This window comes from Lutjanus erythropterus, chromosome 7 (assembly GCF_056507025.1).
Source record: "Lutjanus erythropterus isolate fLutEry1 chromosome 7, fLutEry1.hap2, whole genome shotgun sequence".
NCBI classification, from domain to species: Eukaryota; Metazoa; Chordata; class Actinopteri; order Lutjaniformes; family Lutjanidae; genus Lutjanus; species Lutjanus erythropterus.
The window spans coordinates 5673208-5694239 of record NC_139323.1 but is presented as its reverse complement, the minus strand read 5'-3'; positions in this window follow the sequence as shown (position 1 = coordinate 5694239).

The following is a 21032-nucleotide window of genomic DNA, read 5'->3' as shown; positions in this document are numbered from 1 at the left end:
GACATTTGTGTAAAATGTGCTTAAAGTTAGCATAGGAATTTTTGAGTTATGGCAAAAAATATGTTTTGTGAGGTCACAGTTAACTTTGACCATTATCCTGGAGTCCAAGTGAAAAAAAAACTCCTTCAAAGTCTTCTGCAATATTGTTTTCACAATAGGAATGTTCCTGGCAACTTATTTCCTTGTTGACCAAATGCACATTTTATTAAGACTACTCAGCTAGACCAATAGTCAGAAAACATTTAGAAAGCAAGTAAAATTGAGTACAATTTATTGATAATTGATAATGTTAAACCTCATCCAAAAAATACTCATCCATACTCTTTACGCTTTTAATCCCATTCTTCAGTGACCAAATCATATTTTAAATGCTGCTGAAATTAGTGGCACTTTGCACTGTGCATTATGAACATTGCACATTATCCTTAAAAACATGGCAACAACTCACAAAATGCCTCAACTTTTCAGACTGAACAGGATCATGGTGTCTGTGGGTAAACAACATTGTTTATGCAGAAATGAAGTTAGTTGTCAGCCTGCCACACAGTGGCCAATGTTAGCAGTGCTAGCAGCAGCAGCTGCTCTGCTTGCAGGTTAATGTCCATGTCTGTGCTTAATGTGGTTACACATTGCGCTAGTTGAGCGATTTACCAGTGAATTCTGACACAGCCTACATTCAAACTTACTTTGATTTTTCTACATCAAAACACTGCCAAACCAAACTGGTTTTACAAGCTGTCATCTGTCCTGCTTTGCTGATAACATCTGGGCCATAAGGGCATTCGTCCAGGGTGAGAGGAGCTGCTGTCTGCCGGGGCTGCATCACTGGCTAGAGCCGGACGGCTGCATAACATCTTTGAGGCAACAATTGAATGCATAGTACATGAGTAAAATATTGATAAAAGGTTTAACTGACTAGTATTTCTGGTTCTGACTTGCGAACTTGGTGACGTTTAATCATATAGTTGACTAATTGCGCACATTTCTAGTTCACAAGAATGGGATCACCCAAAAACATAATGCCTGTGGCTAGAGGTGTCACTGGTGTGGGGGCATAGAAAAGGTTTTTCAAAAACTGTGAATCACAGAGGACCTTCAGCATAGATTCATGAATGTGCGCGAAAAAATAGGCTGATATTTGCAAGATTAACTGTGGAAAAGTTGCAGGTCTGTTGGTCTCATATGTGCACAAATGCAAGCAATTGCATGATCGCCTGCAGGCTTCCACCTGGTGCTGATAACAACAGACCAAACAAATCAGTCTGTGCGCTTTTAATTATGCATGTGTCTGTGTGTCTATGCATATGTGCATGTGTGACTGTGTAGGCACTGGAGCTGCAACAGTCAATAAAAGCATATGACTTCATTTTAAACTCACTAATTAAATGGTAAATTGACTGCATTTTGATCATGCTTTCTAGTCTTCTGGCCACCTAAAGTGCTTTACACTTCATGCCAACATTCACCTATTGTCACAAACATTCATACTCTGATGGCAGAGGCTGCCATGCAGGGTGCCAACCTGCACATCAGGAGAATGTAATGATCATTTAGACACACACAGCTTTGGCACAGCCTGAGTGAGCAATTTGGGGTTCAGTATCTTATAATTGGGGTTCAGTATCTTGCCCAAGGACACTGACATACAGAACTATTGTTAAAACTGTTTTATTTATGAATTCAAAAGGATAATTCTGGTAGTTCCTGGAGGAATGCATTTTGAGAATGAAAAAAAGCTGCTGAAGTCACACATTCTATGAAAGGTTCTCTTAGAAATCTCTCACAGCTTATTTAAAGAAGTGTCTAAAAGTGTTGTGAACAAAACAAAGTAAATGTTGGATTAAAGGGTATTGGCATCATAAAGGGATAGGAAGGGGGATAGGATAAAGGGATAGGATTTTTATTCTCACCTTTTCAGACAATGAGTGCATATTATTTTGTTCCACATTACTGCTTATGTAAATGTAAAATTATGATGTGATGGAGTTAACAAAAGTTGAAAAAAACAGAAATAATATTGAGGTAACCATGGTGACATATTTCCTACTAAAATCCACAAACCCAATATAGCTCATTGAAGATTTTCTTTCTCCTCTCTTTCTGTGGTAACGTTATATGTTCATATCAGTCTAAATTAAAGCTAAATAACATCGCTTTTCATTAATAATAATGTCCAACAGCCTTTTATAGAGGAATGATTACATGTATTACAAAATAACTATAGTCTCTTTTCAGTTATATTCTGATAAACTGATTGTAAACTGTGAAGTTATTTATCACCATTAGATGACCAGCGAAAACAGACATTTAATACAAGTAACTGTATGTGTGAATGACACTCATAAAGATCTAAAAAGGGAAATTCAGTCATTAGGAATGTAGTACTTCTCCACTTGATCACCGCCACTGTGGGAGAGCTGCAGAGGTTTCATTCCATGCCCAAATTGAATGTTGTAATAGTTTAATATAATAGTTTTACATTACTATGTAAAATTATTAGGCTGTGGGGAATATTACTCCATCTGTTACATTATACTGGACTGTCAGTGATGCAGGCGGCAGATTCTTCTTTATTGTCCAGCTTACACAAACTCCATCTGAAACTATTTCTCCATACTGTAATTCTACCACTGCTGGCTGCTGGTCTGCTCTGTATGGACACATCTATTGAATGTCTGGGATCTGTTCCAAAAAGTCTGTCCAATAAACTCTGAATCTAACCTTGGACTCTTAGTTGACTAACCCTGAGATGGAAAACTCAGAATTTTCATTCCCAGAACAGCTGATCAGAGTTGGTTCAATCAACACTGTAACACTGTAGCAACAGTGATGACGGGGAGGTGAGGTGCTGGCGCAGAGCCCAAAGGATATTAAAAGACAATATACCCAACCCCAACCACGGCCTGTTCACCCTGGTGTTGTCTGGCAAGAGATACAGAAGTATCCACTGCTGTATCACCAGACTACAGAGCAGCATCTTCCCTCAGGCTGTAAGACTCTTCAATTCAATCTTAACTCAACCATAAAAAATAGTTTTCCTTGTGTGGCATAAAGGGACCACAACCTATATTTTGTTGTGCAAACCCGTGTTGTAGAATGACAAGGAGCATTTCACGTCTGCACGACAAACTATGATGCTATACGTGCCCCTCTAGCATTAGTTTTGCATGTTAGCAATAATGAACATGCAAAATCTGAGTGGACTTTCAAAATCAAGGTACAAAAATAAAATTACTTGATTAGGTTTAGGAAAAGATCATGGTTTGGGTTAAAATAAGTATGTTTCGTAAGTTTACGTACATAATGTAATGTTAAGTAATATAAGAGTCAGTGCCGAGTTCTTTTTGAGATGGTACATAAGTTATGTAACATTAAATGTAATCTTAAACACCCAACTTGGGGTCCAGGCCCCCTTTACGGGGGGTGCCAGAAATCACAGGGGTTACCCAAGACTTTTACCTGCTCTGAGGCTGGCAAAATTAGATTTGCACATGTTTATTAAAATCATAATTCATACAAAAGTCTATATTCAAAAATGTTTAAAAAGATATATTTCTGTCCTCAGTTAAAAATAGCAGGTTACTGTGTAGGCCTCATCTTTGTGACCTCTCAACAATTTAATTGATGTTAATTTTGGACAGTAAAACTTTGAATTAATCACTTGTGCATTTATGTATGGACTGAGAGGGGTCAACTTTCCTTAAATACAAGGAAAAAAGGTTGGGCACCACTGTCCTTAGTGAAAGTCCTGTGTTTATTTTCCTCATCCATCCACCCCACCTACTCCACGTACAGACTTTCTTGCTCTTTAAACTGTGTCACCTGACTTTGACGGCACATTAAAACATAACGCCAAAGGAACACCACCAGAAATGAAGCTTAAGGGGTACCTGCAGTGTTATGGTTTGAAGCATAGGGGGACTGACCACGCTGTGAGAATGGGCTGAGCTGTGTTACCGATCTAGTATTACATTAAGGTTTCACAGGCTTAATGCACCAGCCAGCTTCCACTTACCTCATTTACTACATGTTCACATGAAAGAGCAAATGACTGACCCAGCACTACATTACACCACACAATTTCCCAGTTGCAGGAGTCTCTCAGGGGTAAAGGAACAAGTGAACTACATCCATATTACGCTATATGTCCAGGGCCAGAAGATTTGTATGCCTTTGAGTACAGAAATACAATGATGCACATGACATTAGACTGAACTCAGGTTAGTCAGTGTAAATAGTGAACAGAGCATCTATATCTGAAAAGTGAAGCCAACTGTAGAAGTACCTTGACCCTGCATTCTTTCTAATGACCATTAATGGTTGCTAAAACAAGACTGTGTCATGGCCATAGCTGTGCCATCAGTTGTTAAGCTTCAAGATTAGTCAGGCCTGCGCAGAATTGTTCAGTAGCTATTGCTGCGTTGCTGCACAATGCATGACGGTTAGATTTGTGTCCGACTTGATCCCGACTTGCTCTGACGTCATGCACACGAGGGCACAAAATACTCAGAAGGAGCCACAGTTTTTAGAGCCAGCGCCGCAGTTGTCGCCTGACTGATGAGCTAACAGGCTCTGATTGGCTCTTAGTTTTGACAACAGACACCACTTGCAGTAGAAAATCCTAATTTTATGTATGATTGCAGTATTTAATGCTCATTTATTATGTTGTGCAATGAAGTTTTTATGTGTTAAGAAGCATGTATTTAGTGGCTGGTAAATAATCAAGTTTTTTGTGCCTTTAATGGATAGGACAGCTGAAGTGAGGACAGGAAAGGAGGACAGAGAGTGGGGGATGACAAGCAGCAGAGGACCACAGGCAGGAACCGAACCCACAGTGGCTGCAGAGGACTCGTAGGCTTGGTACATAGGGCGCACGCTCTACGAACTGGGTTACCTCGTTCCCAGCTCTGCAGTATTTAAATCCCTGGTGTTCACTTTTCTGGTGCGAGTTCGTTCAGTCCGCCATTGTAGTGAGATCCTGGTCCTTCCCTGTAGTTTTCGTGCTTGAAGCGTTTCTTGTGATTTGAGTATTTTTTTCCTCATGTGTCTCCTGTGTTTCCTTATGCTGCAGGACCATATTCATGTGCCTGCTGCCCTTCTTCCTGTCTGCACTCTTCCTCACCATTGTCTGCCTCAAACAGATGCCTCTCCACCTCCGTTCACCTCACGCTCCACGATAAATTCCCTTGAACATTCACAACTTCAGTGACTGCATCTTGCATTTCAGTCCGTCCAGCAACATTGCAACAGAAACTGACCCTACTTCTCACTTGATTTATGGCCTTTCCTAATGAGTTTATGGCCTCAATCACTAGTTCCAGGTCTTCTTCAATATACCATGATGTTCATTTTCTAAATAACAGACCCATTTATAAGAACATAGATGCTAAAGCAGGGTGTGCTGTAGGACATAGCTACCACAGCATGTCCTCAGATTCTACATATCCTCCCCAACTTCATGCTTCCATGAATTTTATTTATTGCATCTACTTGTTATGTGTAGGACTACAGATGGACATTAGTTTTTTGCTAAATCTGGTGCAACCATGTTGTAATTTTTTGCAAATGATCAATGTCATTGCACGCTGTCCTTTTATAAATCAAATAAACTAAACTAATCCAAATATAGTCTCCTCTGTTTCCAAAAAATGATTGGAAATGGCTATAATGCCAAACTCAAGGCTTCAGAACAGCAGTCTGCAAACTGGTAAACCAGTGACATCATGGTGGGTTTACACTTACAGGAAAGTCTGACCTCCTATTGGAGCAGAAAGAAGGTCCAGAAGAGGGTACCCGAGATCTTTACAATCAGTCATCCAGCAGGAACCATGAATATCCACAGAAAATGTTATCACAATCTGGCCACTGGTTGTTGTTGAGGTGTCGAGGTACAGTATGTTGCCCTGGCCAAAGCGTTGGATGGACAGAGAACAAACTGACTCACCCACCTGCAGCCACATTGCCCTTCTGCTATTAAATTTACTACAAAAAGCAATCTGTCTGTTGAAGTGCTGCCCTTGAAGTGCGCTCTTGGTTTAAGAGAAATGAATAACCCATCGTTTATTCCGCTGCAGTGCCAGTGCAGCCGGTCTGGCCAGGTTAGTCTCAATTGTTTGATATTTCCAGTTAATTAAATGAATGCAAAATAAACCTATTTTTACAAGTGTTGCTATCACAGTCATACTTGTTTTGCAGAGGTGGGAAGTATCTGTATTTTTTAAACAACTTTTTATTTTTAATCCCTACATTTAAACACATAATCCATGCTTTCTACTCCTTTAATTTTCAAAACAGGCTTGTTACTTTAGTTTTAATGACTTTGAGGTGAGCTATGAATTATTTTTATTTTGCATAACTGTTTGCCGCCTTCCCAACATCAACAAGACTGATTTCAAAATAGATGAATGGGACTGTAACACATAGAAAAGATGATTCCTCCTTGTATCCACTGTACATCATACACAACAGACATAACAAGATGAAACTGATGTAATGAGATGAAAAAATTAACAAGGCAAAAAAGTGACATAAGATGAAACAGACAAGAAACGACATAAAAGACAAATTATGCAACAAGACGGAAAAGATAAGATGGACAAAAAACAATGTAAGATGTAACAAGATGAAAAACTGTAAAAGACCTAAGACAACAAAGAAACATAAAACGTAAAAGATGAGATAGCACTCACAACATTTTGTCTAATTTGATACAAATTATGGTTTGTTATGTCTTATTAGTATTATTAGTATTAGTAGTTGAGTATATTTCTGAGCCAGTACGTTTGTACTTTTACTTGAAGTTGTTAATTGAGTCCCTGTGCTTGAGTCCCCTCTTCCCATGTAAATGAGTGTATTTCTGTTATCTATCATATACATATACATGCCGTATTTCACCATGCGACCTGTGTTTGCTGAGATGCAAGCTAGCTTTAGCCTCAGGCTTTTAGTATTTAAGTTATGCAGCTGTTTAGTAACTTTACATAATTAATTCACTTTCACACAGTTCTTGTTTTAAAGTGCATCAGATGGAAACATTAAAAAGTCTTAAAGCTTAAGCATTAGTGTTAGCTTACATTAGCCTGCTACACTAATGAAATTTGTTAGTGAGAGTCATCATTTTAGCCCACAAAATCTACAGTCCATCAGCTAGAAATGAGAAACTGCTTTTGGAATCAAAGGCGTTGTGTTTCAACAGGTACTCCAAATTTCAATGTTAAATCTGTCACCATTGTTACTGTAAACTGCATGATGTGCAGTGCAAGTATGGAGCGCTTGACAGGTGTAGTAACAGTTACTAAGGAGGGTGGGGCTTAGCGTAGGGTCAATTATGAGATATCCATGTGGACATGTGCATGTGTGTCTAAAACACATAACCCCTCCTCTGTTTGCGGCTCCCTTGTCATTCCCAGCATGTATAATGGAGTCTGAAGGTGTTGCAGTACAGATAGGGTCCAAATAAACCTCTCAGCGGCTCTGAGCGCTGGCTGCCTCCACAGAGAGAACCCAACAGAACCAAGTCCTAAGGGGATGAACATACAACTCAGCTCCTATCTTAATCCCCTCTCCTTTCTCTCTGTCGCTGTCGTCTTCTCTTCTGTTTGTGTGCAAGTTTGACTGATATGGGTTGTTGAAAACAGATGCTAATGTTTTTAAGTGAAACAGCTGGTACATAATGTTTCTTGCATATAATATTCAATATCTTTTGTCTGAACTAGGAGGAATTATGTAGCTAGATTTTTTAAATGCGAGCATCGACTGCAGTAATACTCGGGTTATTAAGTGACAAATGAGCTGTGTCCCACTGCTGCTTCTCTAACTTATATCCTGCTCTTAAATGAATTATGTAGATTGTTTTTTTTTTCCCTGTTAACTCTGAGATCCTCCATTATTGCGCTCGTCTTTCCCTGACTCCTGTGTTTGTGGGACTTTGTTCAAATATTGCTGTCGCTGAATAGAAACTGCCTATTGTTGCAACTTTTTCCAGCAGTTCAATATTGTTCAGCTTTCAGGGTTCTTTTTTATGTTGAACCCATCCAAATGTGATTTCCCCAGAGCATTGTCCTCATCCAAGCCACTGAAACAGCATTCAGGTCATTGTGAAAGAGTGCAGCTCAAGTTATGCACCTGCTTCTTGCATAGCAGCAAAGCTGTCAGTGTGACGTACATTTTTTTTATCTGCTCATGGTGATGTCCATTTGTACATGCCGGTTGCTCACATGACATATCTGCCTATGCAGACAGACGTTTGATTTGGAGCATCCAGACTGTGCAAATTTTGCTGAGCAACAGTCATTCTGGCCACAATTACCACCCTAAAGTCATTATGCACGTTACAGAAAAGAGCTATACAGGTAGTAAACAACTGTTTTTAACATTAAATGCTTTGACGTTCAAGGATCTGGTGGAATTCAAGCCTGTTCAAATAATGTATAAAGCATGAAACAAATCACTTCCTGGGAACATTTGAAAATTGTTCACAGACAGAGAGGGGGGTTATAACTTTAGAGGAAAACTTAATCTGAAGCAGCACTGTTTGTACTGATCTCAAAAGTATGTGCATTTCTATTTGTGGGGTGATTTCGTGGAACGATCTTGATGAAAACAAACAGTAATGATATCATGCAGTTTAAAAAGAGGTGCAAAAATAATATTTTCATGACGTACAGAAGAGAAGAAGGGGAACGTAACAGCCACTAATGGTGAAGTCAAGGCAACTGATGTACAATTGTATAATAATCTTTAATCTTTAATGATCTTTTTGTACTAGTTTTGCACCAACATGACTATGAAAAAGATTGCATACATCAGACTACACTCATATCTGTTAAATGTAAAGCTTTAGCTAAGTGGCAACCTCCAAATTAAAATAAGTCAATGTAAAAATGCCAAAAAACACATTTCCACAAATGGCCACTTGAGGCTGGCTCCAAAAGCAGTCAGTTTCCATAGAATCCCATATTAATATGTTCAGCTTTACTGTAGAAATAAACATGTTTGCAGCCACATACAAAAATAGTTTTGGTCCGTCCACGTACAACCAGAATATCCCTTGGTATCCTCGTCACTTTAATTTCTCCAAGAAACCCACCTTGAAGAAATGTTACGATCAAGCGGCTGCTTTTATTGCCTTTTTTGCTCTGTGTATTTACCCGTCATCCAAATCAGGTACATATAATGTCAATGTACATGAACCACTGCGTCTTTATTTAAATTGTAAAGATCACTGTCAGCACCAATTACCTTTAATTCACACAGATAATCAAATGTTTTACTCAGTTTTCCAAAAAGGCAGCCATGTTGCCAGATGTCTTACCACTCAGTCCAACTGAGGGCCATGTCCTGGTGTGAAAATGACATGAGTGCATACCCCCTTTTAGCCACTTCACTTGGTCTGTCTCAGTTGCTCCACCTCTTTGCCCATTTTTGGATTAGCCCAGAGTTAGGCAGAGTAAGGCATTGCCTGCCTCTCTCTCAGCTGTGTTCTCCTGTTTCCTCCCTTAGCCCTTATATTAAAGTGATATCAGTCTGCTCATCTGTCCACCAGAAAACCAGCAAGTGTATTTTCCAAAATGTAAGTTTGCTAACATTAACTGCCCAAAGCTACTAGTCAAACCAACCCATGACTGACTATTTATTTTGTAAAGTATATAGTATTCCTTTAAGGCTGTGGTTCCCAAACTGGGGAACCCTGTGGGAGGGGCAAGAGCCACTACTGTAGCCACTACAAAGTTGAATGAGTATTATTTATGCAGGGAAGGTGAACAAACAAAAGTTGCTGATGCTATCATGTTGATCTTTGTCTCAGGTGTTTCACCAACTGTTGAAGATTGCTAATTGCTAATTGCTATTGCTAATTGTTGGGTTCGGGGTATGAACTTTTTTTTTTGCCTTTTGAAGTTAGTTTGGTATGGACGAAAACAGGGATAAAGGGCAATAAATATTGCATTTTCATACATAAATAAAAATGTCTTGGTGCAGCTTTCATTTTTCCCATAATGCTGCAGAAGAGGGCTACTTGAATAGTGTCCTTGGCTCTAAACTCTGAACATTTTTACACCCCCTGGGGTCTGTTCTCACCACTGCGTTCTCATATCAAAGCACCTCGTTAGCACATTTCATCAATTTAGACTTTTTTTTTCGAAGTGCCAAACAGCAGAGTGTTCCTGTGAATGGCATCTTTTCTGAAACTATAGTCAGATTCATGGCTTCCCCTCCGGGGAGTGTTTTAGCTCCTTTACTTGTTATTATGTAGCGTGACAGCTGCAGGAGCTGTAAAGAAGGCAGCTACCTTGTTAAATTTTCTGATGATACTGCACTGTCGTCTCTCCTTCAGGGTCCACAACACCATAGCTGTGCTCGTCCCGCTTTTGTAAAGTGCTGTAATGATCAATTGAGTCTTGTAAGGACTCAGGTACACTGTCACAGTCAGATAAGGTAATATGTAAACACTGAGATGATTATCGTGTGGCCAGCAGAGTGTTCCCTCTTTGAAAACTTTTTTTTCCTTTCAGTACAGTTATTTTTGGTTCCTTTTATCACTCTTTTATTCAAAGTCTTTGACCTTTTCTTCATCAGCTGGTTTCATAACTTACTGGCGCAGCTCAGAAAAAGTCTGAGCAACTTAATTAACATCTGTTCCAAGATTACTGAAGTGACACAGAGGGATGTGCGATCTTTTCATGACCAGTAAATCTCAAGAAGAGTGATGTTAATACTCAAACTGACATCTGAGTGGGTGAATTCTTGATGCTGCTGTCAGGTGTCAATATATTTTACCTGCTTAACTGCAGGTCATTTGTCCTCTTTCTATCTCTGCCTTTAACTTGTCCTCATTTTACCCTCTGTAACCTGTCCACTTTATGCCAAGTAACCTTTATCATTATCAGGCTTTGGGAGTAATGGATTACATGTAACAGGATTATGTAATTAGGATACCAAGAAAGGGTAAGTGTTACAAAAATGTGCAGCGCTCACACATTACAACACTTCATGAGTACCAACACTACTCTGGTTTCAGTGAAACCAGCTAATCTGACCGGTTGGTTCCACCCAGCACGGCACGTCTGCGCCACACTTCTGATCCATCCTTCACAGGGCTGCGAGCTCCACCAGCAGCGTTTCAGAAGCATTTCAGCAGCAGAGCGTTATGCTCGCCTGATTATGTTTACGTGCTCAGATTTTGTTGATCAGATCCTCTTTCCTTGCTCTTTGTGCTTCTACCATGGATAAGTTGGGTATGTGGTTAAATAGCTTCTGTCTGTCTTTATGATGATGATGAGTCTGCACGGGGTCTTTCATTTTGAAAATTAACCATATTCTCCCTGCCTTTTGCTCTGTGCTAATTTACGTGGCATCCATCAAAAATAGATTATGCTTGTATTTGAAGTGTAGTGGAGAGCCGCTTCTGGGACATGCCCAGGCGCTGCTGGTGGAATCACAAGCGTTGTGTAGAATGGCTGCGATCAGCTCTGGCTTATGTGGCAACACAGCCACGCCTGGCAGCAGTGACAGTTGCCACTTCATAGCTAGTCTACATGGGCTCAAGACTAGCCACCTGCAAAGAGGCATGGAACTGTAGATGTGGACTATGATGCACATTTTAGTTGATGCAATATTAGAAACATTTTTTTTTTATTTGGTGACTAAGCAACAAACTTTTACTCAAAAAACTCCAAGGCACTCAGTTTTAAAACAATTAAAATGTCTTTATTGTCACAGCATGGTCATGTTGGACTTTAAGGTACATGTGTCCCTGTCCAAAGAGCACCTCAAAGAAACACTGTGCATCCAGGAAATGCTTACACATTTTCACAGTTGAGGAATGCAAGGAACGATTCAGACCAACAATCATGTTAAATAGAAATTAAAATAACCCATATTTATTTCCATATAATTTTTGTCAAAGCCACAGGGTGCCACTGGAGAGGTGCAGCAGAGCCACATGTGGCTCCTGAGCCACGGCTTGCAAACCCCTGTTGCGAGTCGGAGCGTCTATGATTCAGGTTGTTTTCAGGTTGTAGTGGTGTTTGACACCGAGACAGCAGAGCGGAGAAAACTGCTCATCTTTTTCATGATTTTGAGATCTAATATTCTATACTTGGTGACTTTTTTTAATCATTGAAATTTTGCTTTGTGGTTAATAACACATTTCTGTGGTGTAACAAACACATTTACTGTTGCTTTACAACATGATTAAGGTTCATGGCAGGTTAAGGGTAGGGTTAGGGTTTGGGCAGGGATCTGCGTCCTTCATGATCAAAAAATCATTTCTGGCAAAAAAGAAATAAAAAAAAAATCTGTCTGGAGCCACAACTATTAAATTCTTTTCCCTGAAGACTTTCCTTTTTTTCATTTGGCATCTGTAACTTGCTTATAGAGACTCAAGAAGACTAGACACTGCCAAAATTTAGAGGAATAAGCACAGAGCTGTAGACGTAGGCTATGACAAGAAATGTTGTTGTACAGTTGGAGAATGTAAGAACCACCTCACACTGTAAAAAAAATAGTTGAGACACCTCAAAATTTCAAGGCAGTGTACTACAATAGATTTTTTAGTTTTCAGTCCAGCTCAAACTTTTTGACTTTTGAAATAAACTTTTTCTTTTTTAAGTTTTGCTGACCTGTAATCTTTAATCAAGATGATTTTCTCTTCTTTAGACACATCTATTGCAGTACTTTGCCTTGAAATTTTGAGTTTCCTCAACTTTTTCATTTTAACAAGGTAGACCTTGAACAATGATGAGTGAAAATTAAAACAAGTGTTATTCATTTCCATATAATCTTTTGCCAAAGTCACCGGAGAGGGGATAAATGTGTGGGACAATGTGTATACATGCATGCTGGAGGGCAGCCTCGTGTCCTGGAGATAAATGTTTGACCCTCTACTCCTCCCGGCTCACCTCCCACTCTCAGCAGGGCAGCAGCTCCTCGCTCTCTATGCAAAGTAAAGAAAGTCATTCAGCAGGAGATGAAACAGACGCTTCATCTCATCACTGCTCCTCCGCTGCCTGTGAAGTAGGAGGCTGATAACGGGACGTGCAGGGGCTGCTGTTTGGGATTTGGGACACTCTCTCTTCTCTCCGCTATCTGGAGGAAGGTTTAAGAAACACACTCATTAGCATGCTAAGCCGCGAGTCCGTCCGTGGCCGCTATACTTCAATAATCCTATCTAAAAAGAAAAAAAAAAAATCCCTTCCAGCTCATTCTATTTCTCTTCCCGGCACTTCACTCTTCTGTGATGGTCACTACCTGACCTTTTCTTTTTGAACACGTTTCTGAGGTAGCGTGTAACATTGGCGACCTGATGAAGCATATCCACCATCCTCCACTCGCCAAGATAAGTGGAAGCGAGATTAAACCGCCTCGCACCATTCACACGGATACAACAATCTCATCTTCGTGGCTTTTTGTCAAATATTTACGGCTCTGCTAATGGTGTCATGTTGTCAGTCGGTCTGTTGCTCCGTTCCACACACTCTGCGAAATGGGCACTTGTACACAAGAAATATGAAAGAGGTCAGACACAACATTTCGAGTCATTTCAGTAAGGCCTCTCTAAAGGTTCAGACTAAATGTGAAGCGAATCTTCACCTCAATTTATTTGTGCAAATGTGATCACTGAATGGTTTGTGCAGTCCATGTTTATTCGCCTCGAACAGCTAATGTGAAGACAGTATGAGACATTTACTCTAGCACAAAGCGGTGAAAATTACAGGGGGGGCAAAGGGGTCTGGACCCTGCTTTCTGGGGAAAAGTTGTCCCCCTTAACCAGAGGTGGTGAAAGAACACACATTCTGCGCTCAAGTAGTACGGATACATGTATAAAAAAGACTGGTAAGAGCAGAAGTACTGAATGAACTTCTTTATTCAAGTAAAAGTGAAAAAGTACAGGCTCTGAAATGTACTCAACCAGTAGAAATGTCCATCAGAGGGCAACTTTTTTTTTTATAGTCTGTTTCTGTTCTTACTTTAATGTTGTTTTTATTGTTTTTTAGATATTTTTTTCATCTTGTTAGTTTTGTCTTATTTGTTGTTTACCATGTTGTTAAGTTTTCTTACGTCTTTACATTGTTTTTCATTGTGTTACATCTTTTTATTGTCTTGTCATGTCCTTATTGGATATTTTTTTAATGTTTTCTGTTTCCTTACATCTTTTTTGTCGTCCTTTTTGTCTTGTTCAAAGTATCATGATTTTTTTTCAGTTCCATTCGAATATTTTTTCTTTCAGATTAAAGAAAACAGACACCTCAGAATAAAATAAATAAAAAAGTGCAAACAGAGCCAAATAACCCCTTTTTTTAGCGTTTAAGCACTCCTTCATAACTGTCCCATCACTAAAAGTTATTTTATGTTGCCCCAAAATGCACGATACCTTTAGTGAACATTCGTTTGCACGTTGCTGGGCTGTAAGTGTATGCATGATGAGTCGGGTAGATCTGTTATACTGCGCTTGCAGTTCGGTTATTTTGCGTGCCCTCAGCTCGGACTTCAGGGGATAACTTTGCTCAAAAGAGCTGTGCTTTGTTTTGTAGTGGTGCTTCATGTTGCCACTTTTAATTAATGCCATGTCTTCGGAGCATATGAACTTATTTGAACTGCTTGCCAGAAGAATGAACATAAATTTCTCCGTCCATTTGTCTTTAAAACAGCTGTTTTCCACAGCAACCTTCCTTCTTTTGGAGCAAGCAATGCTGTCATCACTCTCTTTCCCTCTGCTCTGGTGTGCTGGCTGTGCAGGGTAAACAAACAATTTGATTGGCTCAACTGAGTGAAGCTATTATCGTATTTACTGGAGTAGCAGCGCCCGCTGTCTATTGCCACAACCCTCGGAAAAAATGCTCCATGAAAATGATCTATTGGTCCGGACAGAACCATCACTTGGTCTGGGTCTGGACCGAGGTCCGCCATTTGTTGATACCTGTTCTACAGGTTATTTGTCCAGCGCCTTCCATTGATGACACACCAGTGATTACAATGATTCTGCTCAAACAGTGGTGGAAACATGGACTGGTTCACTAAAGAGCACTGAGGTCCCTAGCTGCTGAAATTTGACCCAGCACCCTAAAATGAACTGGTTAGATCTTCTGAATGAATTGTTGCATTTCTACATATTGTAGACATTAGCTCCAGCTAGCTGTTAGCATATGACACAACAATATTTGAAACTTGTTCTGTTTTTTTTTTTTTTACTGAAATGATTTGGTACTAGTAGTAGTAAACATTCAGTAGACTCACAATTCATACTCAGTCAACAAATACTAATAATAAAAAAACACATGGTGCCAATGGCACCCACACCCACTGAGTGCTTGAGTGCAGGCAACATATGCGTCAGCCTTCATCACCAGCTGATGATGAAACAGCAGCAGATGGTTAACTTTACTTTCATGTGTTCAAAGGTTCTAGCGGTGGCAGAGACACTTCAGAATTCTTTTCATTCAGCGACTATGAGCCATGTGAAGTGTGTTGTATTGTCTGTATTGTTCAGGATGCAGTCAGTACACGCTACAGTCTACAAACAGTATTTTATTTACTTGCCGCACAAGTCATGGATTCAAGTCAGCATTAGTGACATGTGCCAAATAGAAATGGAGTGGAAACCACACCCACCGAGCTCAGACCAGTGATTTTGGATTGCAGCCAGCAGTACATGGTAAAGTGTTTCCTGTCCCCTGCTACACTGATATCATATCAATTCAAATGCACCTGAGTAAACGTGATAAGCATGAGTGAGAAACTGATCAACTCTCTTGTCATTTTCCACCATAGCTCAGTAAAAGCAGCTCAGCCGTAACTTCCAACACAAGAGCTTTGCATCTCATTAGAAGCCAAAAAAACACAAGCCCGTCTTAGTGGATAATTAAGAAAGGAGATTCTCACAGCCACTTGGCCTGCTAATGATTTTGAAAGACTTATGCTGGCTCGCTCTCATTCATCCCGTCTCCTGCCCTTAAAAGGTTTGCTGCAGCCGAAAAACTTTGATGAAAGAGCGCTAAACTCATCTGCAGCCAGCTCTAATTCAGCCTTGGCTAACTATCGGTTTCCTCTGACTTTAACACTCGCTTTCTTTTCTCTGTGCCAGCCACCACAGCACCTCACTCCCACACAGCCACGATGAAGCAGCAATTAGCAGCACCTCTGCCTGTAATTGGCTCAAATAGTTCTGCTGGCCTACATTTCTGGCCCATAATATGGACAAAACACACAGACGCACAGACAACAGACAACACACACAGGGATTAGAATGATAGAGGGAAGTCCTAATATGTAATGTTGATGTTGTCCTTTTCCTAAAAATGCCATCTGGTCTTTCTGGTCCATCTCTCCTTTTCTTCTCTTGAGCTCTACTATAATTGCTAATCATATCAAACCACCTCCATCGTGACTTACCACTGTGTTTCTTTCTGTGCTCTCTCATGTTTTAGGCGTGACAACAACGAGAAGCGTCCATAGAAGCGTTGGCCTGAGTGGTTGAAGTTAGATGTGATAGACAGTTGCTTCATCCAATCACTTGCCAAGTGCCTGCCCTTTTCCTAACACTTCCTAAGGGCGACTTCACAGATGGTTCTGTGTAACAAACCATCTGGCATGTTAGGTTAACAACATGCAACTGAGGACTGGAATGGAAATGCTAACAAAGTGACTAGGGCGAGCTAAAAACATTCGATTTGAGTTTGTTGTTAGGATTGTTTTAAAACCATGTTTACCAGAGAGGAAAAGTTATATTGACAAACTCAATATTGCCTGTATATTTTAGTGTCGCTTCTACTTACCTTGCTTTTGTTGTGAAATACTTTAATGTTTACAACAGCTCACCAGGTATGACCATTATTTAACCCAACATTATATTGACTTGCTCAGATTTTGTTGACTTGGTCATTTTTCCTCGATTTTTGTGCTTCTACCATTGATAAGTATTTTGAAAAGTGTCCAGGCTCTCTATGACATGCTGACTTCTTTCCTGCTCAATCTGCTCTGTGCAGCTTGACGCAGAGCTTATTCTCTATAGAGCAGAGCAGAGAGCCACCTCTGGAATGCAACAGCAAAAATTTCACAAATAAGAGACATCTATATGTCTTATAGGATAATATATCCAAAAGATCAAAAGTCAGCATCGCCTTGACATCATAATGTTCAGCTTTTATCAGTCTCTGAATGAAGACAGCATGTTTCTCCCTGTAAATTATTCACTGGAATCAGACACTACATCATGAGTCTGGACAGACATGGATACAAACGGTAATTTGAATGGTTGACAGAGGCAAACAACCACCAACTGCTAATTCTAGTCTCATTATTGTTACTCCGCTCACCCCCTAGACCAGGGTTGCTCAACTGGCTTTGTTACTAAATTCAAGTGGTACAAGTATTGACACCAGGCCTATATGAATGACAGAAAAATCAGATACTTCCCTGCATTTAATAGCTGCAACTGCATTTTGAGAGACATTTGAAAGAGTTATATAACATTTAGAGCCCTACCATCACTGGATTTTTGGAAAGTCTGATATGGATGTATTGGCCAATATTTATTATTTATAAAAAGAAAAAAAAAAACATCCAAAGACATCCAGCCACTAAAGCCTCCTCCTTTCCTTGGTACTTTTAATAACTATAAATAAGTAGGCTATAAATTAAAAAAAAAAAATACACAGAACAACTTCAATGAAGAAAAAGGCGTATATACATTATATAATTTCCAAAATTGGTGCCTATAAAGCAAAAAAATTGAGAGGAATTTGCATTATTTTCTAAAAAAAAATATATCAGACAACATTTACACTGACCAATATATATAATATATTATAAACATAAGCCATAAACTGCTCCTATTGCTTATTTAGTGTCTGCAGGATAACAGCCATGCAATATTATTGAACATTTACCGATGAACAAAACAAAAAATCCCCAGTGTAAAACTTTTCAATACGTAAATCATTGGAGGGCTGTCCAGCGACCTATCGACGGCTCGATTTGGTCCACCAGCCTCAAGTTGATCATTGCTGCCCTAGAATTTATTGGAGACTGTATCACCGTGGCTAACAGCTAATGTTCACTGTCAGTTGAAAGCCCATGCTTTTCACTGAACATTTCCCTCTTACCGTTCTGCATATGTACGAAGCATACTACATAAGCCATCCAGGGTCAGCATGCAAGTGCATCTTTATAGGAATATTTTATAAAGATGCTCTGAAATACTCCGTCTGAGAGCGAGATGAAAAGATTGATATCCATCTCATGTCTCTCTGCTCCATCTGAATACTGAACGTACCAAGTGAACAGTTTTATTATGAGCTGAGAGAAATGGAAAATAAATTGGTGAGAAAGAGCTCAATTATGTATACTCTGAATATCATGGCCAAACACCTCGGAATTTCACCTCTCCAGATTCCCACCCGATCCGCTCATGATATTAGTAATTTCTGTCTCCAAACAGAAACTCGGCCGTTGTAATCACCGCAGCTGTGAGCTGCTCTGTCACACGCTCTGACCTCTTTCACCTCTTACGCTTCAAGTCCATTTTTCAACTGAAAAAATGGACCTGAAGTACATAAGTGCCATTAAAACTCTATGGAAACTAATTTCACACTTGGCTACACACATACCTTTAGAACAACAGTGTGGTTGAAGCACACAAGAATTCTCAGACATGAAGCAACAACTCGGAGACGTTATGTGTTCATGAGGCATCGACCAATTTAACTGTGCTGTGTATATAAGTGCCTCTATGAAATTTGGGAATCTTTTGTAAATCTAAATGAAATTGATTTCATATTAATGTACACTTTATCTGGCGGCACTGTATATATATATGCATTAAAATGAAATACATAGTGTGATTATAAAAGCGCACTGAGGGTAGGATTAAGTGTGCTGAGCTCATTGTAATATAAATTAATAGATCTGGCATTTAGCACATCTCATCCTTACATTCCATCCCCATTATTTGATAGTGTACAGTGTGATAGCGCACAGTGTGGGAGGGGATGTGAGCAGAGAAACACAGTGCAGTCATTCTGTGCAGTGAATACATGGAGGCTTTTGTAGCTGCTGCTGAATAAGATTGACTTGTTCTTGCCCGTTTTCATTATTCGGAATAAGGATCATCTTCATCCCATTATGGATTTAGTCATCTGGCAAGTCCTATTTACAAGGCCCGCTTCACTACTCCATGCAAACTCTGAATGTTTTTTGTATTATCATTTGATTCTCGACCAGTCTAGTGGCAGGACCTCAGGGTGGTGATGTCAGTCTCTATGTCTGCATGTGGAGTAGGTGGGGTCGATGGATGGGTCAAACAAACACAGGACTTTCACTAAGGAGGATTGTGTCTCTTATGAAACCACGAGTCGACACCGACTTCTTTTTAAAATGTTACATAAATTTAATGACGTCTCATAGTGTATGTTACGTTACATTACATACATGAATTCACGTAATGCGCTTATTTTAACTAAAACGATGATCTTCTCCTAAACCTGATCAGTTGTTTTGTTTTCTAAATCTACCAAAGTTTTAGTGCCTTGATTTTGAAAGTCTACCCAGATGTTGCATATTTATGGGGAGTAACTAAGTACAAATACTTTGTTACTGTACTTAGATAGGTTTCAGGTATCTGTACCTGAGTTTTTCTTTGTCAGACAGTTCTTTTTACTTTTATTCTGTACATTTTAATGCAAATATCTGTTCTTTCTACTCCTTACAATTTCAGAACAGGCTTGTTGCAAGATGAAAACAATGTGATACAACCTAACAAGATGAAAACGACAAAGGACAAAAAACACATAAAAGATGTAAGAAGACCTAAGCAGATAAAACATAAGTAAAAACAGATAACAAGAAGGAAATTACATAAAAGACGTAACAAGATGCAAACAACATAAGCATATATAACAAGGCGAATATGACATTAAAGATGTAACATATGAAAATGAGATAACAGTACATAAAAGGATGAAAATAACAATGTAAAATATCAAATATTTACACGAAACACTCTTGAAGATGTTCAGTTATCTTTGCACAGGAACAGCTAGTACAAATGTCCTTCAAATGGCTACTTTTTACTTTTATACTCTGAGTACATTTCATTCTTTTTTAGTTTTACTTAGGTAAAAAAAATGTTTGATCAGTACTTCTGCTTTTTTTCTTTTTTCATACAAATACCTGTACTTCTACTTGAGTACAGGATATGTGCACTTTTTCCCCATCTGCTAATGTGCAAAAGACAGGGGGGTACATACAGTGTCATATTTTGAAGCACAGAGCCACCGAGTAAGCTGCTGTATTTGCAAGTTGAAAGTGAGAATAATGAGTTGCACAGTTCTAGAGTCAAACTGAGGGCAGGAAATATATCTTATTATATATCACCTATATTATATCAGAAGTCCTTCCTTAGACCCATCACACAGATAATATATACTTGTACAACATTGTGCACATTGATAAGACAGGTTTCAGGTTGTCAAGGTTCAAGATTTATTTTCTTGTCATTCTACAACACAGGGTTGCACAATGAAATGTAAGATGTATTCCCTTTATGACACAAAAGAAAAAAATATTTTTTTATGGTTGAGGTTGAGTTGAGGGATCTTACAGCCTGAGGGAAAAAACTGCTCTGTCATCTGGTGGTACAACAGCAGATACTTCTGTATCTCTTGTCAGATGGCAGCAGCGTAACAGGCTTTTGCTGGGGTAGGTATTGTCTAATAGTGCCCTTTAATTTTATGCATTTATGAAGAGCAAAAATGTCTGAGGTGGATGAATGGGTCAAACAAACAGAGGACTTTTCAGGAGACGGGGCTTTGTGTCCTGTTTGAAATCAGTAGACGTTACACAAATTACTGATGGAACAGTTCAGTTTTGGACCCAAATGCAAACACAGACCAGGAGACAAACATGATTAAAGGGCAGTTTATTGTCACTAAAACTGAAGATAAATATGGATGATGGCTTAGCTAGAATTGAATATGGCAGAGAGGGCTGGGAATGGCCGAGCCGAGCAAGCAGCAGCGCAGGGTGAAGGAACAAGG